The sequence below is a fragment of the Macrobrachium rosenbergii genome, chromosome 43, assembly GCF_040412425.1.
Source record: "Macrobrachium rosenbergii isolate ZJJX-2024 chromosome 43, ASM4041242v1, whole genome shotgun sequence".
Lineage (NCBI taxonomy): Eukaryota > Metazoa > Arthropoda > Malacostraca > Decapoda > Palaemonidae > Macrobrachium > Macrobrachium rosenbergii.
Window position 1 is genome coordinate 15,021,782 of NC_089783.1, and position 8,486 is coordinate 15,030,267.

Here is an 8,486-nt window from a genome sequence, read left to right on the forward strand (position 1 = left end):
TCCCATTCTTGCAGGAGTCATCCATTTTCTATCATGCCACCTTGACCTTGTGGTTTGCTTTGTTGACTGCGGGCCAGCTGTCCTGGGTTAGTGCCTCCTGTGACACTGACTCAGGACTCCCCTTAAGTAGAGCCTGGGGCGATCACATGATCGAGGCTTGTCTCTAAGGGCGGCAAAGTGACCTGGAAAGGAGTTTTGATGCAGTCACATGGTCTAGGAAGGGAATGTAAAGACTGCCAAAGGAAAGAATAACAAGAGCTTTGTGGGAGAATCAAATTCTCTACGACCGACTGTTAATGTCTACAGTGATATGAAATGATTTTACTTTAACATCTTCTGAAAACAGTGTTCTTGAAAAAAGAGTCTGCTTTGAAAGAGGTGTCCCTCATTGCAATATATACACCTGCAACCAGAAGTTGCAACAGAAAAAACATGACAGCAACCACTGCCATATTAATTTTTTTTTTATCAATCCAAGAAGAATCTCTGTTCTATAAGACCTGCAACATCAGTATTTTTACAATATTTACACAAAGTCATCTCTAACTCTGCCTCCACCAGCTTCATTACTGAACTATACCACTGTCTCCAATATATCCTGCACTCTCTCACCTCCTGGATGTGAAAGCCTGTACATGTCAAAAACTCACCTGTTTAGCTATCACTTTCTTGTTGTCTTTCTCTTTTGCACTCCTGGAACATTTGCATAATGCACTTTTTCACAAGCTTATAACACTCCATTCTCTCCAAGGGACTAAACCAGCTCAGTATATTGTGGTCCTTCTGTTTTCACCCTTCTCGGAGCATCTACCCCTGTAGACCCTTCTTACTCTTTATATGCTCTGGATGCAGTCTGTCTTTTAAATGCATGCTTAACATCCACATTTTCTTTATACATTCTACTTTTTGTCTATATGCACACTCCTTTCTTCCAAACCTTTTCACAGAGATTTTTCAGTTATAATGAGACAAATCTCTTCTTATCCTATCATTTACTCTCAAAATTCTTTGAAGAATCTATGACTCATTTGTTCCATTTTCTATTCTTGCAAGCATTTCTCCATCTTCTTACCTTCAAATTTATCCTTGCAACCTTATTCATGCTTGAATACACTTTCATCGTTTTCCTTTTAGAATTGCTTTAAGACATACCCCAGCATCTGCGTTTCATATTCGCTGTCACCAGATATCACTAAATGTCAATCGTCCCACCACACTATTCATGACTTCTTTACTGTCACCACAACTCCTCACCCGCATCTGGAGTCCTTCTTCTTTTAACTTTTTTCTCCACTCCATTAAAAAAAATATTAAGACTGTCAAAGCATAAGTGAAGAGAGTATCATTTTCTTTTGTATGCTGTAGTCCCCCTATCACCGTTTTCTGTTGTAATGCCAAGCATATAAAAAAGTAAAGATGGGTAATGTTCGTTTACGTTGGAGGTTGATTTATAAGTTGTAAGGTAATTTCGTACATATGTTTGGTTTGCTGATATATGTATTGTTAAAATGCTTGTGAAATTATGTTAATTTATAATTTGTTTAAAAGTGTGTTAATTACGATTTCTCCAGAGTCTTCTGTAATCCGTTTTTCAAGATATTTCCAGACTGACCGAGTGATATAGCATAGGCTCAGAATGTTCCAGTGAATGATGGAGACTATATACTGTATATATATATATATATATATATATATATATATATATATATATATATATATATATATATATATATATATACATATACACACACACACACACATATGGAGTTACCAATAAGTCGCTGACTTGTATTCAACCTGTTCAGAACGCGAGGAAGTAGCATCTATAACAGTTCGCTCGCCTGGAGTGATGTGAGGTGTGTTGTAATGTCTGAAGGAACTTTGACGTGAATTAAAAGTTTGAATAGATACAAAGGTTATAGGTAGGAGACATTTTAAAGGAACTTGGCTCGATTATGCCTGATTACATGCCTGGGTTTAATTAGGATGTTAACAATATGTAAGTGTTAGGATGCTTTCAGTTTTATGCATATATATATATATATATATATATATATATATATATATATATATATATATATATATATATATATATATATATATATATATATATATATATATATATATATATATATATATATATATATATATATATATATATATATATATATATATATAATGTGTGCGTGCGTGTGTATAGGCGCATATACTCTGACACGTGTGTTTTAAACCTAATCTGTGTATTTTCAATCCGGTTTATAACGGTAGTTATAATGAATGACGGACTTGCACGCATGAAGTACATAGTGAAATTAATCATAAGTTCCTCTCCAAAACTGCGTCTAAAAGCCTGTGATCAAGATCAGGGACACTTCGCGTGAGGGATCACCTGTATAACATAAATATAAGCAAAAACACATTTGCTCCGGGTTTCTCTGAAGGTTCTTTTATTTGGGTCACTGTCATTCATCTAATCGCGGCAAAGGTATCTCTTCGTGATTTTCATTCACTTATTGCCTATATGTAGTACGCTTACAATTTGTTATTCGAATTTGCTACTCCCGAACCTTGCTTTTTGTGAATGTTTTTTTTTTTTTTTTTTTTTTTTTTTACGACAATTCCACTCTATAGTATGTGCCATGCTGAGCGTGAGCCATTCGGCGTTGAAAGGTACTGTCGCTAAAAGAGAAACTAAATTACAGAAGGACCAGTAAATAGCTTGAGCGTTCCGAGCTATGATTTTGAACGATTAAAGGTGCTGGGCTTGCGTTTGTAGCATCAAGACATGAACATTAATTAAATGATGAGTTTGGTGTTTTTTTTTTTATGAATTTTCCAGGGTTTAAGGCTCTTCTCGGGCCGTCAGTGCAATGCTAAAACCGTTTAGTAAGCTTTTGATTTGAACATATCAGCAGTCAATTTGAAAGCATGAGAATATATGGGTAATGGCAAACGGTGAGTTGAAGAGTGAGTCAATTCACTTTTTCTGATCAGTTTTTCTCTCTTGTAAACTCATGCAATACTACTGGTGTTTTCAATAAGTAAACAAGATTGTGCTACAAGATTCCCGTATTTGTAAGTGACGAGAAATTTGAGTCAAGGTGAGTCTGAGTAAAGTTGAGTCAAATAAGTAATATGTGTGCTCAGGCTCGGGATCTTTGCTTTTCATCCAGAATATGAGTCACTTTCACTCCAGTATTAGTAGGAATGATGTATAAGCAATGAATGAGTAATGGACAAGGGATGGTGAGAAATGATTCAGGATGGGTATGAGGAAAGTGTGTAAATGAATTCACAGACCTGGAATTTTTCTTTTTATTCCCAGTATTGAAAACCACAAAACATAAGTAACAAGTGAATATTTTAGGGTCTGATAAGTAATGAATCAAGAACACTAATTGCTATAAAATTGAGTTAGTTGCTATTTAACTCTTGTATAAATAATTACAATAGATTAGCTATGAATGAATACTGCTTGAGGAATGAGATACTGTGAGTCTAGATGAGTAAAGGGTGTAAAAGGGATTCATAGATTAAATATTTTTTGTTACTGTTCAAATGCTAACCCTTTGAGTAAAACGAGCCTCTGTTAATAACAACAATATATGGATAAAACATGAGTACGCTAAGAGTAATGAGCAAATATAAAAAAAATGACAGAATAAGCATTTATGTAAAATCTTTCGCTGTTCATTGCAAATCATAGGTACGGTTTTATTCCTGTCGTAACAACTAAACTGCATGAGTACTGAATGAGTAATGTATAAGTACTGCATGAGTAGGGGATGAGGGTAAACAAGTAGTCTAATTCATCCTAGGCATAGGCACCGTTCAGTCCTACCGTGACTCAAGAGACAAGGTGTGGGGAAATTTTTAAAAGAAAGCTGGGACCCTTTGATATCGCTGCTTTGCACTGTAAAGACTTTGTCCTGTTTCTTATCAGTAAGGAAAACAACAAAGCCTTGTCCCTGACCTAGTTCACTGTGGCTACGATTCTTGGAGCAATTATCTAATTATATATCACCTTCTTTTCCAGTCACTCCCATTCACTTGTTAGTTTTAGTCTTCTGTAAAAGAAAACTGTTGTGCCGGCTTTGTCTGTCCATCCGCATTTTTTCTGCCCGCCCTCAGATCTTAAGAACCACTAAGGCTAGAGGGCTGCAAACATACCAGATTGCAGCCCTCTAGCCTCAGTATTTTTTCTATTTTATATGAGGTTAAAGTTAGCTATAATCGTGTCTGGAAACGATATAGGGCAGGCCACCACCGGGCCGTGGTTAAAGCTTCATAGGCCGCGGCTCATATGGAATTATACCGAGACCACCGAAAGATAGATCTATTTTCGTTGGCCTTGATTATACGCTGTACAGTACTTGTTTTTATTGATCTGACGAGATTGGACAATGTAATGAATTTTTTAAAACAATTGCAAAGTGTACATGGTAACTCGCTCCCAAGGTCCACTTAGGCTCCCGATTGGCTAAGATGACAAGAATTCTGTTCAGTGATTGGCGAGAGCCTTTCTGTGAGAAAAGGCAATTAGCGGACTTGTCTGGTGCGGATGCTAGGCTAAGTTAACTTAAGAGACCGGAATTCTTGCCGTGTTTATGATATGAAAGGAACCTTTCACACAACTGACCATGAAAGACAAATAGTCTGGGAAAGATTTGGTGCCAAAATGTACCTTTTTTAGAGAAGGTAGCGATAGTCCTTTCTAATTTCTGGCGCCTTGTATTTTCTCTTTTAAGTCAGTGTTTTAGGCGTTATCATTCTTCGGTTTTGTTGACGTACAACTACATATTGTGAATGAATGAGAGAATGTAGCTTTAGGTGAATATTCCTTCATATGACCATTTCTTTTTTTTACCAAATTAGGCACGTTTTTCACTTGAGACATTTTATTGTTCTTTATCATCGTGGAATAAATTAGGCTATTATTTTAAAGGATTTGATATTTATTTTCGCTTTTAAACTTGAAATGTAGTAATGTGTTTTTTAAGTGGATAAATTATGATTATTATTATTATATGGACCAACCATAGCCAGATATTTAAATGCTGAGGTAAATCAGTGTTTTCTGAGCAGAGATTTCTTCATAATCAAAACCCGCTATTCTTAAGAGAAAAAGTGACTCGCCAGGCTCTCGAAGCAAAGGTTTTAATCATTATGGGAAAATGGAAGCTATTAGGAAATTTCCCATTCTGAAGATCAAACCGGGAAAGGAAGAAACTCGTGGAACCGACGGATTCAGGAGTTGAATCTTAATCATCACAGAATGTTGGGGGTGCCAACATGGTGTCACGTACTGATCTTTGGATCAAAGCTGTTCTTCCTTAAGAATGTGATGAAATGTGTTGATACTTCCTTTTAAGCTTTTATGGGAACAGGCGGACTCTGAGAGAGATGCGGATAAACAACATCAAAAGATGGCAACGCTAAATTTGACTGGTTCGTCTCAAGTTTCAAGAAAAGTCTGTCTAATGAAATTGTGTTACTGATTGTAACTTCAACAAGCAAAGACAGAAACGGAAAAATGACTACATGTAAAAACTGCATGTTTGCTGAAGTAAAGAAATGCTTTTTTTACGGTAATAAGTCAGTGAGTGACACCAGTAATTATCCTGTAGAAGAGGATTAAAGCAAGAATTAAAATAATCAGCAAATTACCTACAAGAAAATTTGAACTTTGTAGAGGCAGCAAAGCAAGAAATACCATTGAATAAACTAATAATACTATTTAAGATTACTCAAAAGAACGAAAACAGTTGCTCATGACCAGCCTTGATTCATTTCCGGTAAATGACCACTTGATCCTGTTTCCAGGGAGAGACGTACACAAAGTGAAATCTGACTGGCGACCGTGGAGTGCAATCAGGGAGCGCCCTGTGGTGGCTCAGTTGCTTCGCGTCTTGCAAGTACTGAAGACAGAGCACCCGCAAACGAGGAGACGTCCCGAGGTTCACGACCAGGTGAAAATTTTGTGTTTTACTTTTTCTCTGTTGTCGATAGTTTTATAAATCTGGTGTCCCCATTGCGAGAATAACTGAGTAGAGTAGCATTGCTCCAGTGTATTAAAGGTTTCACTTTATTGTACGTAAGTTCAGAAAATTTATTGTTCGTATAATTAAAGTGGTTGTTAGAGGAAGGTAAAAAAAATTATTGGAACTGGATTCTTTGTTCTTTCTTTAAATTCACTAAAACAAAAATGCCTTTGGAAACTCTAATAATTAAGTTAACTTTGAATTGCAAAGCATTTTTAAAATAAAAGAAGTCAATTAACATTGCGTCAGCAAAACATGAAAATGTTTCAATGCAGATTCTCGTAAGTTAAGGTAAATTTGATGGGAAATATCTTGCTATTTTCCAGACCAGAAAAAAGCCCACTGAGAATTATGAGTTGAAGTTTCTTGGAGGCAATTAACTGACCTATGCATTTTGGTTTTGAACGTAGGTAAGAGTGACTTCCGGAATTTGCCCTTGACAGAATGAATTTCCACTCATACATATTGCTGTCGAGTTCATTATCTGTGCTTCGAATTAAAATCTACCCAACTCCACATGATAGCTGAGTACTTTTTTTTAACACGTGACTGTATAAATATGCATGCTACTTCTGTCGTTAATTTTACACGTTATCTTTATAGTTTTAATTGTGAAACCACCAATAACCCATCAATCCACTATTGATGGGTTTTTGGTGAATTCTGCACATCATAAAAGTAACGTTACCCTAAAGGGGATTATGAATGATAAGTGCACCTACATGGCAAGGTCTAGAACCTGTGCCTTTTAAGGTGGAACATCGGTGACACTACCTTTCGGTCTCTGCCATTATTATTATTATTATTATTATTATTATTATTATTATTATTATTATTATTATTATTATTATTATTATTTATTTATTTATTTATTTATTTTTTTTGTCTATCACAGTCATCCTATTCGACTGGGTGGTTTTTTATAGTGTGGGGTTCCGGGTTACATCCTGCCTCCTTAGGAGTCCATCACTTTTCTCACTATGTGCGCTGTTTCTAGTAGCACACTTTTCTGCATGAGTCCTGGAGCTACCTCGGCATCTACTTTTTCCAGATTCCTTCTCAGGGATCTTGGGATCGTGCCTAGTGTTCCTATAATTATGGGTACCATTTCCACTGGTATATTCCATATCCTTCTTATTTCGATTTTCAGGTTCTGATACTTATCAATATTTTCTCTTTCTTTCTCATCTACTCTGGTGTCCCATGGTATTGCCACATTAATGAATGATACTTTCTTCTTGATTTTGTCAGTCAGCGTCACGTGTTGTCTATTGGCACGTATCACCCTGATCTGATACCATAGTTCCAGAGGATCTTTGCCTGATCGTTCGTTTTCTATCACTGCCTCAGGTGTTCGTACCAGCAGTAGCCATCTTAAATTTCAAATCTTGAGCAAGAACTGTTTACCACAATTTATGTGAACTTAGGATTAAGATGTTATATTTGGTGTAATCAACACAAGAAAAATCTCTGGGAAAAAACTTTTATGCGTTTTTTCATAAGTACATACAACGACCGACTTAACTAACATATGCGCACACACACATATATACTTTATAGCCTATATATATTATATATTTACATATATATATGTATATATATGTATATATATGTATATATATGTATATATATGTATATATATGTATATATATGTATATATATGTATATATATGTATATATATGTATATATATGTATATATATATATATATATATATATATATATATATATATATATATATATATATATATATATATATATATATATATATATATATATATCATACATGTTACAAAATTAGTACTCAGTCATCGTGGTGAATATTGGTTGAATCTGATTCCAAGAACCTAAATTCAACGGAAATATGTATAGCAGAGTTGAAATCCTTTATCTCGTGATAGCTGAGTGCATGATAAACTGTCTCCAGTGGTGTAACTCGAAAAGACATCAATTATGTCGAATCGTGACCAGGCACATGAAATTCCTTTTGGTGCAACTTGTCATGGATTATTTGTGGCTTGACATTTGAAGCATATATATATATATATATATATATATATATATATATATATATATATATATATATATATATATATATATATATATATATATTGTCACGACTTAACAACCTTCTTAACTTTTTGTGCTAAGGCAGGCTCTTTCAAACTTTGACTAAAGCCGTTACATAAAAAAAGAAAACAAAACTCAATATTTAAGACTCGATAACCAGCCACAACATGGCATTACTGAAGTAATCAATGATGGCAAAGGACAGTGAGGGAGTATGATACAAAAAAAAAATATATATAAACATTTATTAAAAAAAAAAACTAATTGAATAACGGCTGACACGAGTATCAGGTCACCGCAGCGAGAACTGAATACCACTTTGCAGTTGAATGCTGCCGCAGCTCTAAAAATGGAGGACAGTTGCTAATTCCAATAC